This window comes from Trichechus manatus, unplaced genomic scaffold, assembly GCF_000243295.1.
Source record: "Trichechus manatus latirostris isolate Lorelei unplaced genomic scaffold, TriManLat1.0 scaffold00044, whole genome shotgun sequence".
NCBI lineage: Eukaryota > Metazoa > Chordata > Mammalia > Sirenia > Trichechidae > Trichechus > Trichechus manatus.
In genome coordinates, this window is record NW_004443980.1 from 4884461 (window position 1) to 4907279 (window position 22819).

The 22819-nt window shown below is 37.8% G+C and overlaps 1 protein-coding gene across 3 annotated transcripts in view; it reads right to left on the reverse strand.

Moving 5' to 3' along the window:
• Positions 1-8060, reverse strand: part of FNDC3A (fibronectin type III domain containing 3A) — a 256528-nt gene extending 248468 nt beyond the window's left edge. The window contains exon 1 of one of the 3 annotated variants that reach the window (XM_023731558.1): positions 7792-8060. The gene's annotated coding sequence lies outside the window, so the exon portion shown is untranslated. Of the gene's footprint in view, positions 1-7113; positions 7567-7791 lie in introns of those variants that run through there. The other 2 variants (XM_012555610.2, XM_023731561.1) reach the window with 2 other exon arrangements.
• Positions 8061-22819: the final 14759 nt, after the last annotated feature.

A 22819-nucleotide genomic window follows, 5' to 3' on the forward strand; every position in this document is an offset into this window, starting at 1 on the left:
TACTGGCCTAAAGGAGACTGGAGAAACCTCGAGAGTATGGCCCCCAGACACCCTTTTAGCTCAGTGGTGAAGTTACCTCCGAGGTTCACTCTTCAGCCTGGGAGTGGACAGCCCCGTAAAACCAAATGAGACTAACAACGTACAGGAGTCCAGTGACAAGGGCTAGAAAGCAGAAGGGGACAAGGAAGCTGGTGACAGGGAACACAAGGTTGAGTAAGGATACTGTTGATGTGTTGTGAGATTGTTAACCATTGTCATAGAGCAACATTTGTAGTAAATGTTAAATGAGAAACTATTTTGTTCTGCAAGGCTTCATCTTAAGTGAGAATAACAGAACAATTCGAAGAGCGTAGTCAATGTCACTGAACTGTGCATGTAGAAATTTTTGAAATGGTGTCTCTTTGGCTATGTTTATTTTCACCAAAAAAAAAAAAAAAACAGGTTGAGAAGTTAGAGGGTTGATATGTTGTGGGGTTGTTAACCAATGTTATAAAACAACATGTGTACTTCTGTTTCATGATAAACTGTTTGTTCTGTAAGCCTTCACCTGAAGTACAATTAAAAAAAACAAATCAAAAACGATAAAGATCATGGAATAAAAAATAGGGACAATGCTAGGTACCCTAATACATGGCATAAACACAATACAAACCATACGTAACAATTCACAAGCACCAGAAGAGAGACTAGATAACCAGGGGAGCTCCTAAAAAACAAACACTTATGCTCATCAAAAGACTTCACCAAAAGAGTGAAAAGACAACCTACAGACTGGGAAAAAACTTTCGGCTACGACAAATCTGATCAGCGTCTAATCTCTAAAATCTACAAGATACTGCAAAACCTCAACAACAAAAAGATGAATAACCCAATTAAGAAATGGGCAAAGGATATGAACAGGCAAACTTTGCCAAAGATGATATTCACGCACCTGACAGACACGTGAAGAAATGCTCAGGATCATCATTAGAGAAATACAGATGAAAACTACAATGAGAAATCATCTCACCCCAACAAGGCTAGCATTAATCCAAGAAACACAAAATAATAAATGCTGGAGAGGTTGTCGACAGAGTGAAACACTTATACACTGTTGGTGGGAATGTAAAATGGTACATCCACTTTGGAAATCGATTTGGCACTTCCTTGAAAAGCTATAAATAGAATTACCATACGATCCAGCAACCCCACTCCTTGGAATATATCCTAGAGAAATAAGAGCCGTCACATAAATAGATATATACTCACCCACGATTACTGCAGCACTGTTCAGAATAGCAAAAGGATGGAAACAACCTAGGTGGCCATCAACGGACGAATGGATAAACAAATTATGGTATAGCCACACAATGGAATACTATGCAACGATAAAGAACAACAGTGAAGCCGTGAAACATCTTATAACATGGAGGAATCTTGGAGGGCATTATGCTGAGTGAATTTAGTCAGTCACAGAAGGACAAATATTGTATAAGACCACTATTGTAAGAACTCAAGAAAAGGTTTAAACACAGAAGAGAACATTCTTTGATGGTTAGGAGGGTGGGGAAGGAGGGTGAGGGTTATTTACTAACTAGATAGTAGATAACAATTATTTCAGGTAAAGGGAAGGACAGCACACACTACAGAGGAAGTCAGCACAACTGGACTAAACAAAAGCTGTTTCCTGAATATAATCAAACACTTCAAGGGACAGAGTAGCAGGGGTAGGGGTATGGGGTCCATATTTTCAGGGAACATCTAGGTCAATTCACATAACAAAGCTTGTTAAGAAAACGTTCTGCATCCTACTTTGGTGAGTGGCGTCTGGGGTCTTAAAACCTTGCAAGCAGTCATCTAAGATGAATCAACCGGGCTCAGCCCAAGAGACAGAAATGGCCACATAAAACAGAGACTTCATCAGCCTGACGCTAGAAGAACTAGATGGTGCCTGGCTACCACCAATGACCGCCCTAACAGGGAACACAACAGAGTCCCTGATGCAACAGCAGAAAGATTGGGTGCAGAACTCAAATTCTATTAAGACCAGACTTAATGGTTTGACTGAGACTGGAGGAACCCCTGAAAGCATGGCCCCTGGATTCTCTATCAGCCCAGAACTAAAACAATTTCCAAGGCCAACTCTTTAGGCAGGGACTGGACTGGACTGTCGAACGTAAACAGATACGCATGAGGAGTGTGCCTCTTAGCTCAAGCAGATACGAGTGACTAAAGGGGCAGCTTCTGTCTGGAGGTGAGATGGGAAGGCACAGAGGGTTAGGAGCTGTTTGAATGGACATGGGGAATCATAGGTGGAAAGGAGCAATGTGCTGTCACAGTATGGGGAGAGCAATTAGTCATGTAACAATATATGTATAAATTTTTGTATGGGAAAAAATAAAAAAATTTTAAAAATGGTTGGCTATACACTGCACTAAAATATTAATAAGGACCAAGTGGGATTCATACCAGGTATGCAAGGATGGTTCAACATTAGAAAATCAATCAACGTAATCCATCACATAAAATAATCACATGATCATCTCAATCAACACAGAAAAGGCATTCAATAAAGTTTAACATCCATTCCTGATAAAAACTCTCAATAAAATAGGAATGGAAGGGAAATCCCTCAGCATAATAAAGGGTGTCTATACAAAACCAACAGCCAACATCATTCTCAATGGAAAGAGGCTGAAAACATTGCCCCTGAGAATAGAAACAAGACAAGGATGCCCTTTATAACCACCATTTAACACTGTGCTAGAAGCCCTAGCTAGACCAATACGGCAAGAAAAATAAACAGCATTCAAACTGGTAAGTAAGAAGTAAAACTATCACTATCTGAGGATGATATACTATGCACACAAAACCCAAAGGACTCCACAAGAATACTACCAGCACTAATAGATTCAGCAGAGTAGGAGCGATAACCTGAGGCATACTATTCACTTGGTAATGATATATAAATTGCAAACTTAATGTACTAGCGAAATAAATAGAATTGCCTTAGAATTCTAAGAATACTTATCTACAAATGTAGAAACGTCAAACATGTTTCAAGCAAATGAATTTTCAAAATAACTGATGCTTGTCCTTTAAATCTTAATAACTTACTTGCAGACATTCTTAATGGAAATATTTTAAAAGACGACGTTTAGGTCTTTCTCTCTTGCTTGACCTTTACATTGCACATGATATAATCTTTTCCTGATGACTCAAGTTCATCAATGTAAATAGCAATTATTAGACTGTTCCATAACACAGTGACACTTCCTGGAGTTACTGAAGGCTGTCCAACTGTTTGTCCCTTCACTAAGTCATCTTAGACTACTTTTTATAACAAGGCCTACTGCCTGCTCCCCTGCTGTCACTTACAGGTCACCAGCACCCTCACAGAGATTTCTAAAATGCCATTATAGTTCTAAAAAATGTAAAACCAGCACAAGCAGTTGATAAACATACTTAACCTTATGCAAATTCTAAAATCAAGCCACTGAGTAGCTATTTTCACTGCTCTAAGGCCTGGCTCAAAGGCTTTTCTTCTTTCACTTCCTAGTTCTCAGACCTAATCTAGACTTTCAAGGTTGCTAGAAGTCTGGCCACAAAATAACAATTACGATAGTCATTTCTGCGTATTTTGTGTATTTTTACTATAATGTAGGGAAAACATGAATGCTAATTGTAACAAAACACACCAAACCAATACTGTGGAAAATGATGTAACACATCACACAATATGTGCTATATGGACAATTACCCAGCCAATTATTAGCTTTGACTCAACAAACTACGCCCACTGGCCAAATCCAGTCCCCAGCCACTCTGTTTTGGTTCAGTTCTTGAACCAAGAATGGTTTCTGCATTTTTAAAGGACTGTAAAAAACAAAGAAACAAAAAAGAATACTCAACAGTCTGTAGAGTCCCACAAGGACTAAAATGCTTACTATCTGGCACTTAATAGAAAAAGTCTGCCCACCCCTGATCTGAGCTATACAAACACACACAGATAAGCTATCCTTTATACATAAAGCCTAAGATATTAATGTCAAAGTAGATGCATACTTCTTTCGGTGATGGGTTCATCATGATACAAACTGTTCTTCTCCAGCAATGCCTATTTCTCTTTTGACCAGGTCCTGGGGCTTAGCCAAATCTCTTCTGAACTTTCTTTTCACTTCCTCCTAATACCTGTCCTTTGATACTCTCAAATTGGTTTTCTTACTACTACTTCCAACTCTGGCTGTCAATCTCTTTAGGAATGTCTTTCCCTTTGCTGTCTAAATCCTTCCAAAATGTCAAGTCCTACTTCCTCCAAATGCCTAGAGGATTGTTCTAGCCCTCACTGGTCTTGCTTTCCTTTAAATTACAGTCAGTACCACACAATATACTACTACTATACAGTCTTGCTAATGATTTCCTGTGTGTTACTCTAGTGCCCCCAACTAGTTTGTAAACTACTTGAAAGAAAGAAACACATCACATGGCCTTTGTATCCCCCATTTTAATAACACCTCCTCATCTTTTGAGCACATGCCATCTCCCAAGTACATCTCTCTATCTTAGAAAAAAACAGCCTAAGAGCTGGTAATGAGTGAAAAGTGATTGGAAATATCAATGACACCCATAAAGGAACTTGATGGAAGACCACAGGCTACACTGCAAACTTAGAAAGTATGTATGAAAGACAAGCAAAACCATAATAGTGGGAGGACAGAGAAATAAGGATGAAAAGATAAAGACCACTACATAATACAGGCAGTCCCTGGGTTACAATGTCCAACTTACGTACAACCCATAGTTAGGAACCAACCCCCTTAAAGCCTGTTATATTAAAAATCTGAGGTACATACAATGGTTTCTAATAACAAACAGGCGACTGCGACGAGCATCAAAACGGTATTACTGTATTATTAAAGATGTTTTAGTGTATCTAGAAGTATTTCTTTAATGTTTTTTATGCACAGAAAGGTACACTTTATACTATATAAGACAAACATTTGATATAAACAGTACCTAACTGTTCTGATTTACATACAAATTTGACTTAAAGACAGACTTAAGAACTAAATTTGTTGGTAATCTGGGGATTGCGTGTACTATGAAATAATTATAAAATTACGTTATATAAAATTATAAAATCACAAAAGCTCACAATACCTTTTAAAAAAAAATGCCTTTCAACATCACTGGCCATTAGTTTCCTGAACAAGTAGTTGTCAACACTGGTATGCATGGGGTCCATGTTTTCTTTTTTTGCAATGTGATAAACTGAAGTGCTAAAAGGCTAAATGGAATGGCCATGCACAGTATTCCAAATCTTTGAATTTACAATATTGTGAATTTAATCTGCTAGAGCTTGTTAAAAACAAACAAACCAAGCACTTATCTTTTGATTATCTGGCTAATGAAACTGAAAAGCATGTGCACATCCCTACATCATACTCAAAGACACCAGCTAGACTCATTTTCATGGAAAAATGAACACTGAAAACATTAAAAAAGAAAACAACAAAAAACACTTTTGGCTACTCTGCATCAAACTGTATTTTTAAAATACAGGCAAAATATAAGATGTACAAGTCCTGGATGTATGAATGTAAAAAAATACACAAATATTTTAAAACAAGCATAAATATTACCCATGAGTCTAAACTAAAGATGGGCAAATTATAAATTAAATGCTCTTTACCTAAATAAAGGTACAAAAGAGAATGAGAATATTAATCACACATCTCTTTTTTTCTGGGTGCCTTGACCTATGCCCGGCTGGTCAGAGAAGAGTAAGTATTTTTCCTTAATAATAAAATATGCTTTATATTGGAGAAATTTTACAAGTAAAAAGTAATTAAACACATTGTAAAATAAAATACATCAACTCTCAATTACTCATACTGAAGAGGGGAAGTGATGACACAGATGCCCAAAAAGAAGATAATCTCAGAATCTGTTTTTTCTAATGCATACCGTTAATTTGGGAGAAGCAAACTATCCTTATAATTAAGTTTGATCAAGGCCAGTGTTAACCAGTAAGTTACTTTTCCTCAGTAATTTGGAAGATTCATGCAAAATGGAAAGGGAAAAAAGAGGGAGTTGATTCACAAGCATACAGGTGGCTAAAGGCAACCAGCCTGGAATGAAAAATTTTCAGAGTTAACCTATATACAGAAAACTGAGAGATGATTTATGGTGAGAAAGAATAAAATACAGTAACATTTATGTGATAGTATTAAAAAAATTTTAAATATAAAAATGTTAACAAGATGTTTTTCCTGTCAAGTCATCATCCCTTCTTCCCACTAATTGGTATTATTAGTGACAGCAACAATTACAGTGGGCTGAAAAGCTAAAAGCAAAACTATAGGTTAAATTTTATAAAAGATGTGTTAAAAATCCTTCTTTACCACTGTTACCTGTTAGGTCCACCATTTGTCTTGGTGGGCATAGTATCTTATTACCTGAGAAAAATTACTTGAACCAAGGAAATAACAAAAAGGCAGACAGATTCATTTCTCTGGAACATTTTTAGCAGATTTAAGCAAAACTTACATGATGGCAAGAATGATAAATTTAGCAAATACACAAACACTAACTATTTATCCAAATACAAGATAATAGCCACAAAACTCATTAGTTTCTGCTTAACATATGGCTCAAACTCCTGAGTGACATATGTTTAGTACTGGTGCTGTTAACAGCATGGCCATAAAATATTACAGTAAAAGTACTTCAGAGTTCAACTGCTGTCATTTCATCCTTACAGTACAGAAAAACACACACAAAGTTTGGTTTCAAGAACTAAAAACAGAAAGCAGTAAGAAGCAAAATAATTTATGTTGCTCCATTTAAAAGTCCATAGTGAACACATACATGATTGTACTGTTTAAAAAAAAAACTTGTCAGCCTGTTTTCTTACCTAACAGATGGTCACACACAAAGGTGTTCAAAGGAACATACATTAAAATCGTCCAAAAGAAAATCTCCAATTCCCGATTCCTAGCACCTCCAGCAACCATTACACCTCCCCCCATATCGTAAGACTTCTCTTGCCAACAGTAAGAAAAGAACGATTAATAACTACATTAAACAGCTACCGTAATTTTATGACTTAATTAGGTGTTAATTTTCCTTTACCTAACACATACGTCTTTCCAAAGCCGTGTCAAAAGTTCAAAGATCCAGGCTGTTAAACTGGGCGAAGACTGCACCATCCAGTCAACCTCCTGACTGAACAGGTAGTTAGCTCGCCGGGGTGAAGGAACGACCAGCTACTGACACGAGCCAAACAGGATCAAACACAGAAGGGCGGGTTTTCGAGGTGTTAATCCCAAGATGAGCGGGGCAAACTCTCTTCAGAAAAGCCTTCAAGTTAAGCGGCTGCCGGTGGTCCTGCAGAAGGCGCGGTAGCCCCGACGCGATCTTCTCCGGAGGACCCCGCTCCCGACCCAGGAGACCTCCTGGCGGCGCTCCCCCGCGCCGGCGGCGGGCATGGAGGGCCGCCCGCGTCCCCCGCGCCACCTCCCACGGGCGGATGCGGGTCCTGGACCCGGTCGCGCCCCCGCAAGCCCGACTAGAGTTACGGGAGGTGCCCGAGAGGTTGACGGCTCTGGTCCCCAAGTGTCACTCCCCCTCGAGCCCGCAGCGCGCCCACAGGATGGGTGGGCCGGGCCCCTCGACGGGGCCCTCACCCTCGGGCGCCCCGGCCCCTCAGACCCAGCCTAACGGTTTCTGCGCAGCCTGCTCCGGGGCGGGACGGGATAAGGACGGCTCGGGTTCTCCGCCTTTCCCGAAGGGAGTGCCCAGAGCTCTCACCTCCGAGTCACGCCGTTCTGAGGCAGAGGAAGGCGGCTATCCTGGCGCCTCTTCTTCGGGTTCCTGATCGTTCTCCTTCTACCTCAGCGGCAGAGCCAGCTCTCGGGGCCGCTGCGGCCGCCGGCGCAGTGACTGTTGGGGTTGTTTCCCGGCAGTGACGGCGCCGCCTCAGCCCCGCTCTTCGCTCCCTCTCCGCGTAGCTCCCGCTTTCTGTTTCACCCGAGGGACCACAAACGCCGCCGCCGCCATGCTTACTACGGAGCCAGGAGGAGGAGCCCGGAGTCGGCGCACCGAGTGCGGCTGCGCGAGCCCCGCCGACGGCGCTCCCGGCGACCCGGACCCTGAACCCCCGCCCCACGCTTGCTCCCGCGCGCCTCTGGGCTTTCCCCCGAGCTCGAGGCGGCTGCAGAGCCCGGAGCGCGCGTGCCGTCCCCCACCCGCCGGGGCTTCAAGCCCACTCCCGAGGCCCGGTGCGCCTGCTTCGTCGTAGCCGCCGGCGCCGGCCCGGCGGCCAGGCTCCGAGCGAAACTCCGAAAATGTGGGGTTAATTGACGTTTCTAAGGCCACCCACACAATTCTCAATCTAAATTTTAAAAGGCTTCCTCTGAGACGCACGGTGTCAGCCTCTTTCCGAAAGCTCCAGAACTTAACGTTGGCAGGTGCTTTTAAAGACACCCCCCAAGGAATAGGAAACCAACTGAAGTAGGCTTGGATGTTTTCAATCACAAACATTTAGAGCCGGGGGTCTCCATAGCAAGATGATACTTAGATGATATTTAGATATTTACTTCAATTGAAAACATAGCGGTTAGTTTCTTGGTCTCCTCGCCCGTCAAATCTCTTGGAAACCCATTACCTTTACAGTCGCACGAAGGGAACGCTGCAGAGCTTTCCTTTAACCTCAATCGGGGGCGCTGCGATAATGCCTGAGGTCAGGCCCTGGCGGCTTAATTTTGCTGTTTCCACCGGAAGACTTGGGAAGGGGGCAGTCCTTGGGATAGGGAGTCCTACCCCAGTAACTGTCCTTTCAAAAACGGTGAAGTAACCAAGCTCCATGTTCTGGCTTCATTTCAATTTATCAATTGTGCTGTCTTTTAAAATAGCACATTTTTACTTTAAATACATTTCAGAAATGTTTAAAAATGTACGTATTCCCTACATTCTTAGAGAACACAATGGTTAATGAAATCCTTTGTTGATGACTGACCATCAGATGCGATAGCATGGTCATAGGCTGAAATCCCAGGGGACTCAGCAGGATGCCTACTTTGGTGCTCCCTTTTTTCTCTTTGGAATGTTCTCATCACCTTTTCTAATATCTGTCACTGCTCCCTGTTACTGCTTCTCATCTCCTCCTCTGCCTCTTAATCCACTCTGATCTTTCCTCTCATTCTTTCCACTTCACGGTTTATTTTTTCCTCTTTTCCCCTTTCTGTGGTTCTTTTCTCTATGGCTCCAGGTGATGACTGATCGGATGTTTATATCCACAGCCAGCTAATGAGAGATTCCTTTTCTTCCAGTCAGTAAATGGGATAGTGACTCTATATCAAATGGTATCTTGAGATTTTTCATTGCAGTTCACTATTAAAAGTTCTTTCCCTGAGAGAGATGCTTCCTTTTCTTTAACTTCCAGATTTGGCCCTCTTCCAGACAAAATTTCTGGAAAGCTTATTTCTGAATAAATGAAGCAAATTGTTTTAAAATAGGAGGATTTATCAGACTGTGGGTGAGTTGGGTGACTTCTCCATATTGCTGTCCCGGCCCTGTTGGGTTTCAGACTAAACTAGTGCTTCCCAAACCTGAATCTAAGCTAATAACTTTCAAAGCTTCCTACTTGGGGAGCTTTTTAAAATACAGAATCCTACAATTCATCACTCAAGATTCTGATTCCTTTGTTCTGGGGTCTTCTTTCAGTTTCTGAAATGTTTCATGATCACAACAGCCACAAGCTCTGCACATGCCCTTCTGCCTTTTTACGGTCTTATCTCTTACTCATCCTTCAAGTCTCAGCTCAAAAGTGATATCCTTGGGGAAAACATTTCCTGACTTCCCAGACAAGTTCAAGACCCTTTGTTGATGTCAGCTCTCCTAGCACCATGCACCATGTTCCCTCTTCTGATTTACCAGAGCTTGTAATTACACTTTAGTGTATGTAAATACTAGATTAAAATCTACTGGTCCCTCCATGAAGACAAGGACAATGTCTATTTTTGCTTTCACAGTGCTTGGAATATAGTAGATGCCCAATAAATATTTCTTGAATGATTCCATGTTGTTCTAGAAGGTTGTTGGATTGTGCAATAAGACATTACTAATCAATTTTGGGAGCACAATCTTCTGTAAGATTAATGAGAAGAGATGCAGGAATGTCATGGAGGCAGTTCTCCATGGGCCTCTCCTCCTTCTGCACATCTTGGTAGCAGAGGCACCAGCGGCTTTTGTTCTGGACTAATTTAAATAGCTCAAGTTTTCCCCTGTCTCACATATTGTGTGTAGGCCAGAATCTTCCTCAACGTTTCCAAGGATACTTTGGAAGGGACGTGGCCAGGATCAACTCTTACTCTGAATTCCTAAACCTTTTGCAATCTCCATTCCTCACTATGCCTTCCCAGCCATGCTTTACCCTGTGGATGGAACATCTCCTTACCTCAAAGCATAGAAAACTTAAGGCACAGAATAGGAAGCAACTTGACATTGAATGTTGGCTAGTCCCACTACAGAGAATTTCTCACTGGCTGTGATTCTCTTCAGACTCCACTTGCCATTGTGTTGCTAAGGTTCCTCCCTCTAATAAGAATCTTCTCCACATTTTTCTGAATTTCTGGAAACCCTGAAACTGCCTCCTTCTAAAGCCACAAGGAGATAATTTCTAAATTCTTGTTAATTTAGCTCTGTTTCCTGTCATCACATTAATCCAGACCAGCCTCAGAAGCCTTAGCTTTCTTCTCAAAATAAAAAAGGTCCATGGAAGTGATTTCCTAAACTGAAGTGTAACTTTGTCCTATAGATGAAGTTCTCAAACCTTGGCAAGAATAAAAAGTCACCTGGGGTGCTTGTTTAAAATCTAGTGGGTTCTACCACCCCCCTCCCCCCATCCTGAGATCTGAATTCTGAAATAGACATTTTATAAGCAGTCAAAGAGATTTTGATGGGTTACTCCACGGACCATACTTTAAGCAACCTAGAGAAATAAGCTTAAACGGGATAAGATTGTTTTCTCTCTGTGACATGGAGTTAAACTAGGATTGACTCAATTGTTCAAGAAAACTACTCGTCTATGGTTCAAGTCTTCTACATGCTTTACAGAGAAGTTGTATTTCTCCTTTACAGAGAAACCAGTTAGGAAAGACCAAGAAATTCCTTAATCACAAAATGATAACCCCAATAGTCCAAATTTGTCGATGTTAATGATATGGTTTCAAAACAATGCTGCTGGGGACAGTCTTATTTCCAGGAAGTGAAAAGCCTTATCTGGCTGCTGCTCAGAGCTTATTGAATAGGTTCCTGACCTGAAGGGTTATATAATAATAGACAGATTATAAGGATTTGCTCTAGGTTGAAAAAATAAGATTTCTATATCTGTCTTTTAGACTGTCAACAGCTCTTTGATGTTTTGTATGGCTTTAGGAGGCTCTGATGGCAGCCCTGGGGTTGAACACACCATGATCATTATCCAGCATAACCAGATGACATATGAATCAGTTTTAAAGACAGAAGAAGGAGATAGGCATCTGTAAGGATAATGAGACAGAAGATGACTTGGGATTTGAAAGAACTGTCCCCAAACTACCTGCCTTTTCTTTTTTTTCCCCTCAGAATAGCAAATTGCAAAACCAAAGAAATACTTTACCAAGATAACAATGACATTTTAGTCTGGAAAAACTGAAAATAAAATTTAAATGACTTAGGAAATAAAAATTCAGATAAGCTAAATTCCATTATAATTCACCAGACTTGAGAAAATGCTTCTTCAAATTTTGGAAGTAAATTTTTAAACCAAACTGCATTTTAAAATTAGCAGAGAAATCAGTTATCTACTCATGTTAGACTAAATATCTTTATATAATAACTTCTTTTTAATTTTAAAATATAATGTATAAATGAACTGAGCATCTCTTAAATAAGAACAATGATATATAGTGATGGGGGAAAAAGCTAGGGAAATCATTTATAAATTGAAGTAAGGAATAAACTTATCTACTAATTTTATTCCTTATTTCAAATTTTTATCTACAATTTTTTTTAAATCAAGGCACATCTTCTCTTTACAGTATATATAAGACATAAACCCAGTACTATTATGTTGAAAGACAAAAGCTAAAATTAATTACCAACAGTAATTACAACTACTAAAAGAAAGCAAAATAAAGAGACTCTTAATAATGAAAGATGACTTTACTAAATAAACTTAGCTTCAAATTAGAGTAGCTATTGACTTAAAACATTGGAAATTTAAATGCAGCCCATTTTCCCAAGCTACAGATGACTGAGTAAAAATAGGGTCACAGTAGAAGTCTCAAAGAGTATTCTCATACACTTCCCGTATCCACACTCAAATTTCTCCCAGATGATTCTAAGAATCCCTAGGGATTTGCACAGGTGCACTCCAAGAATTAATCCTCTGAGCAATTCCATGACATCCACCATCTTCCTCCTCTGGCTCATTGAGGTGGTTTCTCCTATTCCTTACAACAAAGCTCCCCTCACTGGAGCGCTGTCTATGCCAAGGCTGCCAACTCCTGATTTTAAAAACATCGATGCCTATACCAAGATATGGTTTTCCATGGGCACCACCTCTTGTTTCTGTTGTTTGGAGCTCCCCCCACCCCACAAAAACAAACAAGCAAACAAACAAAAACCAAAACCAAACCGTTGCCATCAAGTCGATTCGGACTCATGGCGACCCCATGTGTTACAGAGTAGAAGTGAGCAGTGCTGCTGACAAAAATCGTTTGCCCCGCTTAGGGACCTCTGAGCTCCAAAATGCCGGTGTAACTCATAGAAAAGCAAATAATTATATAATTTGTTTGCCGCTCTAGAACTCAGGCATGAATCCACGGAATAGACAACATGTTCCACTAAGCCTTTTTCTTTAATGTTGGGCAATTGACCTTGAAAAGAACTTTTCATATCTTTCTTCACTTTGGATGAGTTTTTTTCTTCCCTCTGTAAATAAGCCTGCTCCACTAGCTTTACAGACATGCCCAAACATGCTCAAAATCCTAGGGCAAAAACAGTTTAAGCTCAAGCTGTAACCTCAGTTACAAAAATAATTAGGTACTTCAGATGAGGGACTTGGATGTTAATGAAATGATTTACTATATTAATTTCCTTGATAAAGTGTCTATTGGGCATTGATAGTACACACTAGGCATCTTTCTCAACATAGAGTAAGACCAAACTCCTTTCAAGTAAGAATATAAATTGATAATCCAAATACGCTTCAGAGAGGGGTCCATTGCAATGGAGAGAATCAATCAATAATCAAAAAATATTTACAGAGTATCTGTTATGTTGAAGCCTCTGTACAAAGAACAAATGGTCATTGGCCTTAACAGATTCACTGTTTGTACTGATAATTTATCTTTTACTTTCAATTCCAAGCCCACCCTTTTATACTCTGCTCTCGGACGGTGGGGCTAGGTCTGGAAACTCCATTTCCCAGATTACCTTACCAGCTGCCTTCCTGTTTGGATCTGCCAATGGGAGACTCAAGTAACTAGAGAGAGATTGGAAGGCAGGCGAAAGAGACACAGGACTTGCTTCCTATTTGCATTTCTGTTAGTGTTGTTCCTTCTACAGGTAATAACTATGGGAATAGCCTCCGGTGTCTTTTGGCATATTTAGCGCTGAAACCAAAAACTAAACCCATTGCCGTCGAGTCAGTTCCAACTCATAACAATCCTATGGTACAGAATAGAACTGCCCCATAGAGTTTCCAAGGAGCAGCTGGTGGATTCAAACTGCCAACCCTTTGGTTAGCAGCCAAGCTCTTAACCACTGTGCCACCAGGGCCCCATATTTAGCACTACCTGTTGCTAAAGGACCAACTACCAGGTCATGCCTACCAGAACCAGCCAGATATGCCGACTTGTTAGCTTAAGTACCAGCCATAAGACATCTCTCTCAGGGATCTGAGTACTAACTGTGTGAGGGTCTCCTTCCTCCAAGTTACTAGGTTTTTCTCTTTAGTTCCTCCCCCCTACCCCTACAGTTCCTCCAGCACCCCACATTTGCTCTTTCAGTCTTCCAACATCTGTGTAACTAACTCCTTGAATTAAATTCGTCTGTTTGAAATACCTAGCATGGTTTCTGATTTACTGCCTGGACTTTGATAGATTTTCAATACCTGGTAGATTTTAAATACCTGATAGAGATAGATTTTAAAATACCTGATTGTTGTTGTTGTTGGGTGCTGTCAAGTCGATTCAGACTCATAGTGACCCCATGTGACAGAGTAAAACTGCCCCATAGGGATTTCTTGGCTATAATCTTTACAGAAGCAGATCACTAAGTCTTTCTCCCGCAGAACCTCTGGGCAGGTTCGAACCAACCTTGTGGTTAGCAGCTAAGTGCTTAACTGTTGTGCCGCCTCCCCATTGCTGTTGAGTTGATTGTGACTCATAGCAGCCCTATAGGAGAGTAGAACTGCCCCATAAGGTTTCCAAGGAGCTGCTGGTGGATTTGAACTGCCAACCTTCTTGATTAGCAGCCGAATGCTTAACCACTGCACCACCAGGTCTCCTTAAATACCTAATCAGGGAGACAAAATGTACTAATGCCAAAAGACATCCAAAGCTACACTATTTGAAAAGAATGGCTCAGACAAAATTTGCTACAGAGGTTCAAAAGGGCAAGTAATCAGTTTCTATGGGATGATCAAAGATAGGCATTGTACTTTGCATATCTTTTATTTAATCTTCAAAGTAACACTGTGATCAAAGTATTATTAGTCCCATTCAATGGATGGGAAACATTGGCTGTGAGAGGTTAAAAACATGTTCACAATTTTACAAACTAAAAAAGTGGCAGAGGTAGGATTCATATCTAGGCCTGTGTGACTAACACACTTTTTTCCATTATTCCATGTTAGTTCAGAAGGGGTAAGATTTGAGGTGAACACTGATGGATAGGCTTCAAGTAGGATGATCGAAGTATAGCACCCTAGTGGCAAAGATAGCTAACAAAGACATGAAGGTGGGAAAATGCCAAGCGCCCCTGGAGGTAAGAAATAAGCCAGGGCAAAAATCCGTGAAGGAAGATATGGAGATATATACAGAAAGTCGATTGGGGTCAAATTAAAGAAGGACCTCGATTGGCAAGTGAGGAATTTAGGATTCACTGATTTTTAATTTGGGGCCAGGAAAGTGAAATGGCAAAAGTGAAAAAACCATCTGGTATTGTAGATCAGAGAACTTCTTCATTGATATTTGTCAAGTCACTGTTGTTATCAAAGACTTTTAAAATAACCAACATTTAAAAAAAAAAAAAAATCTTATAGATTACTGCCATCAAACCAAGTGATTAGAAAAGGATTTTAACTTTGCATACATTTCAGGATAGATGAAAAACAAACATCAAACAAAAAGAAACAAAACCCTATAAGGAAAGAAACTGATTTTTATCACAGAGAAGAAAACAATATTGATTTACTCCTTGCTTTAAAATAAATCAAAGTCCTAAAATAATCTAGATGGCTATGAGAAATGGAATAGGTACTTTTTATAGAGAGGTGTGATTATTTGACAAATACATCTTTAGGGGATAAAACAAAGAAATATTAAAATGACAAGCCACAACACTAAATTGACAGATACTGATAAACTGGGTGACCAACCAGCTTGTCAGTGAACTGCTCTCTTACAAACCTCTCCTTGAAGCAATTGGATTCAGACATATTACCTGTTAGATAGACTTTTGGGGGCTAGCCTGGAAATTCAACTGTCATTTACAACTTTGTTTCCATGGCAAACTGCGTTTGCAAGTTCTAAATAGCAGACTTTAAAATTAACTTTTGGAATATAACCATTTGCAACTTGGGGACTGCCTGTGCTTTGAATGCAGACTGTTATAACTGGGTTTTAACTCCACTGAATCTCAGAGGATTTCAAATTAGTATCTTTCTTTCAAATCCGGTTCCTTATTTGGGAAAACACGGTTAAGAAGAGTAACCCACCTGGAGTGAAGAAAAGGCAAATCCAATAACTTTTTTCCACTAAAGGCCTGATTATAAGCAAGCAAACGTTTTTTCTGTATAAAGAAAGAATAAAATGATGAATTAAAAATACCTGAGTTTAACTGTAGACACTGTCACTTATAAAAGAAAAGTAAAAGACTTGATGTAAGAAATATCAGTCTACCATATCTAATATCAACCAATAAAATGTCAGCAAATTACATGTCAAGATAAGCACAACTGAGCACAAAAGAAAATTTTATTGCATCTATACTGGAAGACAAAAATAACAAACATTTTTGGATGCTCGCAGCATTCTACAATTCATCAGTAAGTGTCAAGATGTTTAACTTTTACAATATATTAAATTCATGTTATTTTAAAATCTTAATCTATGCAGAAACTCTGATATAAATTGATTTAATCTGAAAACAATTTTCTATTTAAATATGTAAAAACTGCTATAAGATTTTTTACAATATCCAATACAGGTATCTACTTCAAGATTTTATACTTAAGGCCATATAAAATGTATGGAACATTTTATATAGCTATCTCATAAAAACACAAGTCATTTAAAAATGTTTACATATATAAAGGGGCAAATTTAACTTAATCTCTATTGCTGTATTTCTTAAAGTCCAGTAAAATCACTGAGTACCTTAAAAAGTATCAAATTATTTTCCTCTGTGAAATATATAAAGAATTATAAGATGGGAAAGAGCCAATGTATTATTTTCCCTCTTGCATGTTACATAATTTAGTATAAGAAGAAACATTTTCAGGAAGCTAACTCAGGATTAACCAGAGACATTTTCTAAGTAATTCATTTTTGTAATTGCAAGTTTTTAAAAAATAACCTTTGTGCACTTTTTTATTTCGCTATGATATTCTACTTGTAGTTTTTACATAATATGTTTAGCTAAAACTACTGACCACCCTCATTATTTAAATTTTAGAACACAATGCTAAAGATGATGGACTCCAAACTTTACAAATAGCAACAAAGATTTCTTTTGAACTTCCTGTTAATTCCAAGAACAGTGCTATTATAGATTGGATCTAGAGCTACATGCTATATTTTGATGTTATCATTTCACTTAAGATGTTATCTTTAATTTTATTCTTTTAAAAAAGTATAGCACATCAAGAGTTTCATTTATGAATTGGCCTCTTCTATGGCCATATCCATCTCATTGTATGTGCAAAGTCAGTTTTACTTAAACTTGCAAGCTGGAAACTTCAATCTCCAACTCCAATGCTGCATTTAGCAACCTACAAATTCCTTTCATTCTTGTGTGGAGAATACTGTCCGTTTCTTCTTTCAGTCAATTCCTTTTAATTTTATTACTACTCTCTACATCCTCATCTGGTCTCATAAATGTCCTCCTGTTTTTAAGCTATATACCTATTTTTGTCTGTTTTTAAGCTATATACCTATTTTTGTCTGTTTTTAAGCTATATACCTATTTTTGTCTGTTTTTAATAATGTAATATTTAATATATACAAAAATATGTAAGGACTTAAGTATAGTAACAAAATGAAAACCCATGAATCCATCACCAAATTTAAGAAATGGATAGTTATTAAGATTGTTTTTTCTAAAATTTTATTTATTTTGTTGTTGTTGAGAATATACATAGCAAAACATACACCAACTTAACAGTTTCTACAAGTACAATTCAGTGACACTGATACATTCTTTGAGTTGTGCAACTATTCTCATCCTCCTTTTCTGAGTTGTTCCTTGCGCATTAACATAAACTCCCTGCCCCCTAAGGTTCCTATCCAATCTTTTGACTTGCTGTTGTTAATTTGATTTCATATACCCAAACCAAATCAAACCTGTTGCCGTTTAGTCTATTCCAACTCATAGCGATCCTGTAGGACAGAGTAGAACTGCCCCATAGGGTTTCCAAGGCTGTAATCTTTATGGAAGCAGACTACTGCATCTTTCTCCCATGAAGTGGGCTAGTAAGTTTGAACTGCCGACCTTTCAGTTAGCAGCTGTGCACTTAACCACTGTGCCACCAGGGCTCCTGTGATCCCATATAGATAGTTCTTAAAAAAGCATAATGCTCAAAGTAGATCTTTTTTTTTTTAATTATTAGTTAAGCTAAACTATTATTAATACTATTTAAACTACTATACGTTCCTTTACAATTCCATCTCCACAACTTTACCCCCTAAAGGTCATCATAATTCCAAATTTTACATTTGTTATTTTCATTTTTCTTTTCTTTCTTTGGTACGTCTCGGGTAACTTACGTATATCTCAGAATAACATTATGAAGTTTTCCTTGCTTTTAAACTCTATTTTTAAAAATGGTATGTTCTATAGAAGCCCTGGTGGCACAGTGGTTAAGAGCTCAGCTGCTAACCATTAGGTCAGCAGTTCAAATCCACCAGCAGCTCCTTGGAAACCTTATGGGACAGTTCTGCTCTGTCCTATAGGGTCGCTATGAGTCAGTATCGACTTGATGGCAACAGGTTTTTTTGGTTTTGAGTTTTTATAAGATCATGTAATAGAAGATAATGTTTCTTTATCTTTTTGGATACAGTTTGTCTCTACAATGCAAAGGTAATGCAAAGTAAAGAATTGAGTCAATTATTCTTAAAATACCTTCCCAAAACTGTTCTTAATAATGACGTTTGAGTAGTATAGGTGAAATTTTTCTAGCTAGAATTTTAAAGATTATCGCAGTAATTGTCCATTGAGCATTACACAAAGTGATGCAGAGACCTATAGATGATACCTGGTTTTAAAAAAACTTCTCTTTTCAGGGGGATGAAATGCTTATTGATCAGAAAAAGGATATAAAACACTTGATTGGATTTCTAGTTAATTTTTACTCTTTCAAATAATTTTTTCCTTTTTAACAGGAGAATAATTGAAATTGATACAGCATAATAAGAAATCTCACTCTTCTGTCAGTTCATACTTCATTGAAGACTTTAGTTAATCTCATTAAATTCATAGTTGATAGGCATTGACAGGGGACTGCCAGAAATTCAAGCCAGACTCAGAAGAGGACATGGAACCAGGGATATCATTGCTGATGTCAGATGGATCCTGGCTGAGAGCAGCGAATACCAGAAAAATGTTTACCTGTTTTTTATTGACTACGGAAAGGCATTCGAATGGGTGGATCATAACAAATTATGGAAAACATTGTGAAGAATGGGAATTCTAGAACACTTAATTGTGCTCATGAGGAACCTGTACATAGATCAAGAGGCAGTTGTTCGAAGAGAACAAGGGGACACTGTGTGGTTTAAAGTTAGGAAAGGTGGAGATCAGAGTTGTATCCTTTCACCATATTTATTCAGTCTGTATGCTGAGCAAATAATCTGAGAAGCTGGACTATATGAAGAAGAACAGGACATCAGGATTAGAGGGAGACTCATTAACACCTGTTTTATGCAGATGACATGACCTTGTTTGGTGAAAGTGAAGAGGACTCGAAGCACTTAGTGATGAAGATCAAAGACAACAGCCTTCAGTATGGATAACACCTCAACATAAAGAAAACAGAAATTTTCACAACTGGACCAATAAGCAACATCATGATAAACAGAGAAAAGATTGAAGTTGTCAAGGATTTAATTTTACTTGGATCCCCAATCAACGCCCATGGAAGCAGCAATCAAGAAATCAAATGACACATTGCATTGGACAAATCTGCAGCAAAAGACCTCTTTAAAGTGTTAAAAAGCAAAGATGTCACCATGAAGACTAAAGTGTGCCTGACTCAAGCCATGGTGCCTTCAATCACCTCATATGTATGCGAAAGCTGGACAATGAATAAGGAAGACAAGACCAAAGAAGAATTGATTCCTTTGAATTATGGTGTTGGTGAAGAGTATTGAATATACCATGGACTGCCAAAAGAATGAACAAATCCATCTTGGAAGAATTACAGCCAGAATGCTCCTTAGAAGCAAGGATAGTCAGACTTCTCACATACTTTGGATATGTGATCAGGAGGGATCAGTCCTTGGAGAAAGACATCATGCTTGGTAAAGTAGAGGGTCAGCAAAAAAGAGGAAGACCCTCAATGAGATGGATTGACACAGTAGATGCAACAATGGGCTCAAGCATAACAATGATTGTGGGGATCGCACAGGACCAGGCAGTGTTTTGTTCTGTTGTGCATAGGGTTGCTATGAGTCAGAACCAACTTGACAGCACCTAACAACAACAACGAACTTCACAGGTGCTCTATATATTATCAGAAGTTCTGCTTTTCATTCAGCTGGGTAAGCTAATAAAAGGGGTGTTCTTAATGAAGCCTCGTTTGTTATTTTACTCCTGAATTTATTTTTGTTTGTTTATTTTATAAACCAGATTTCTTTCTGGTCCATTTATCACACAGGTGGTAGGAATAATACCATTTATAAATCAAATAAAACTTGAAGATTTAAAAACATTTCTTCTATTACATACCCTGAGTATCTGTTAAAATCTTAGCCTATCCAGTTCAAAATTATTATCTTTAGTGTTTACTTGATCCTTTTTTATATATATATTATTTTTCAAATACTTCATTTTGGTATTCTTCATAATGATAATTCAAAAGTATTGACCTGGGAATCAAAAGCCCTGGATGCTAGTTTACTCATTTGACAAGTATTTCCCAAGGGTATTATATGAAGTGCTTTCATTGCCATTCAATTCTAAAAGTGTTTTAATTTCTATTATGATTTTCTCTATAATCCATAGAGTTATTCAAGTGTACATTTTTTAACCTTTCCAAACATTTTAAATTCAGGTTTTATTCTTGAAATCTAATCTTTTTTTATTCTGGCCAGATAACACATTTTATACAATAGCTATTTTTTGAAATTGTTGAGCTCTCTTTGGTGAAGTGACAAGTGGTCAATTTTTAAAAATGTTATTTGAAAAGAATGCATTTTCTCTATTTGGTGCGAGAATCTTCATATCTATTGGATGAAAGTTGCTAATTTTGTTGCTTAATGTTCTTATTATTTTGCCAATACGGCTCTTAGTTTAAAACCTTCCACTGATTGTGTTAGTTTGTCCACTTCTAGTAACTAAGTAAGATTTTGCTTTATACATTTTGAGGCCATATGTTGAAGATTGTGTATTTTCTTGGTGGATCATTCTTTTTCATTATTATTCAGTGTCTCTCTTTATCCTATTAATAGTTTTGCCTTAAATTCTATTTTGTCTAATTTTTTTTTTGCTATTGTATTTTTTCTATTTGTCTAATTTAGCATACATAATTTTTCTATCTCTTTATTTTTAGTTCTTTTTATGTTTTAGGTGTGTCACTTGAGCAGCATAAAGTTAGACTTTATTTTTTTATCCATTCTGAAAATCTGTATCTTTCAGTGAGTATAATCCATTTATATTTATTGTGAGTCTTTATCAATTTACACTTAGTTGTATTTTCTCTTATCATGCTTTCTTTGCTTCCTCCCCCCTCTTCTTGCTTCCCATTGGATTTTCTATAAATTCCATTATTTTTCTATGCTGGCTTGTAAATTTTAGATGATTTTTCTCTGGTTCTTTTAATGACTATATTTATTTATATTTCTATCCTATTGCTGAGCACATCGATTTTAGCATACTTTACTGTTTAGCACAAACAAATTCCCTTTCCTCTCAGTGCTCTCCTTTTGTTACTACCATCTAAAGTTTTACTGTACTTCTTTATTGAACAGAAATATGTATTTACTTATTAATTTTCACCAAGTTATTTATATTTACTAATATTTTTAGCTATTTCTGTGCTTGGTTCTCATATTCAACACTTTCCTTCTGGGTTCATTTTTCTTCTCGTGGAATGAAGCATATCCTTTAATAGTTTTTTCAGTTAAATTTTTTGAAAATTTTGGACTAGATCAAATGGTTCCCAACCATGTCAGACCCAGATACACTTTTTGTAATAATTTTTTTAATGTTTTCTATACTATTGTAAAATGATATACATAGATAATATAACTATATATATTCATATATATGTATATATGAGTGTGTGTGCGTGTGTGTGTATGCGATAAGTATTCCATAAAAGCAATATAATGGATTGGTGGAAAGTAAATTATCAAAAATAATATACATTTTCCTATGTAAACAAATGCTTGAACTTCAGCACACTATAATACATAATGAAGTAGTCGTATATTTACACCTATTTATAATGTTTAAGTTTGAATTTAAGAGAAAATAATATTCAACTGAATATTGTCAATAATTTCAGTTTCTATTTTACATCTCATTTATTTTATTTGCTGCTTGTTTTATGTTTTAGTTTATATTTGGCATTTAAAAAAATGCTAAATATGTACACATACGCACGTACATATATGCACGTAAATACATAAACTCACCATGAATGCAATCACTACAAGGCACAGATGCATTGTTTTTTGAGATTTAAATTCCTAGAGTGGCATTGCCATTGATGAGACAATTTTTCAAAATGGTAAACAACTCTTAGTAAAGTTTGAAACAAAACAAATTACAGCTGTCCCTCGATTTACATTGTACTTGCATTACCTGGATAACGCAGCATGTACCATTTTTGTGTTCCTGTGTAAAATGGAGGTCAATTTTAGTTTCAGATGGCTGTAAGGAAGATTTTCACTTACATGTATATCTGGCAGGACTTTAGAAAGACATACAGGACAGCACGATTTTTTGTGTGCGAGAATTTGAAATGTGAACAAAAGTTATTGGGTTGGATTTCCAGAAAAAAACCGTTAAAAGGAGGATGAAGATTAGCTGGTTTGCATGTTTTTGCCTTTTCTCTTTCCCTCCTTCCTGTCTGGAATATGGGCACAAACAAGTTGGGAAGTGGAGCAACCATTCTGGAACCACAAGG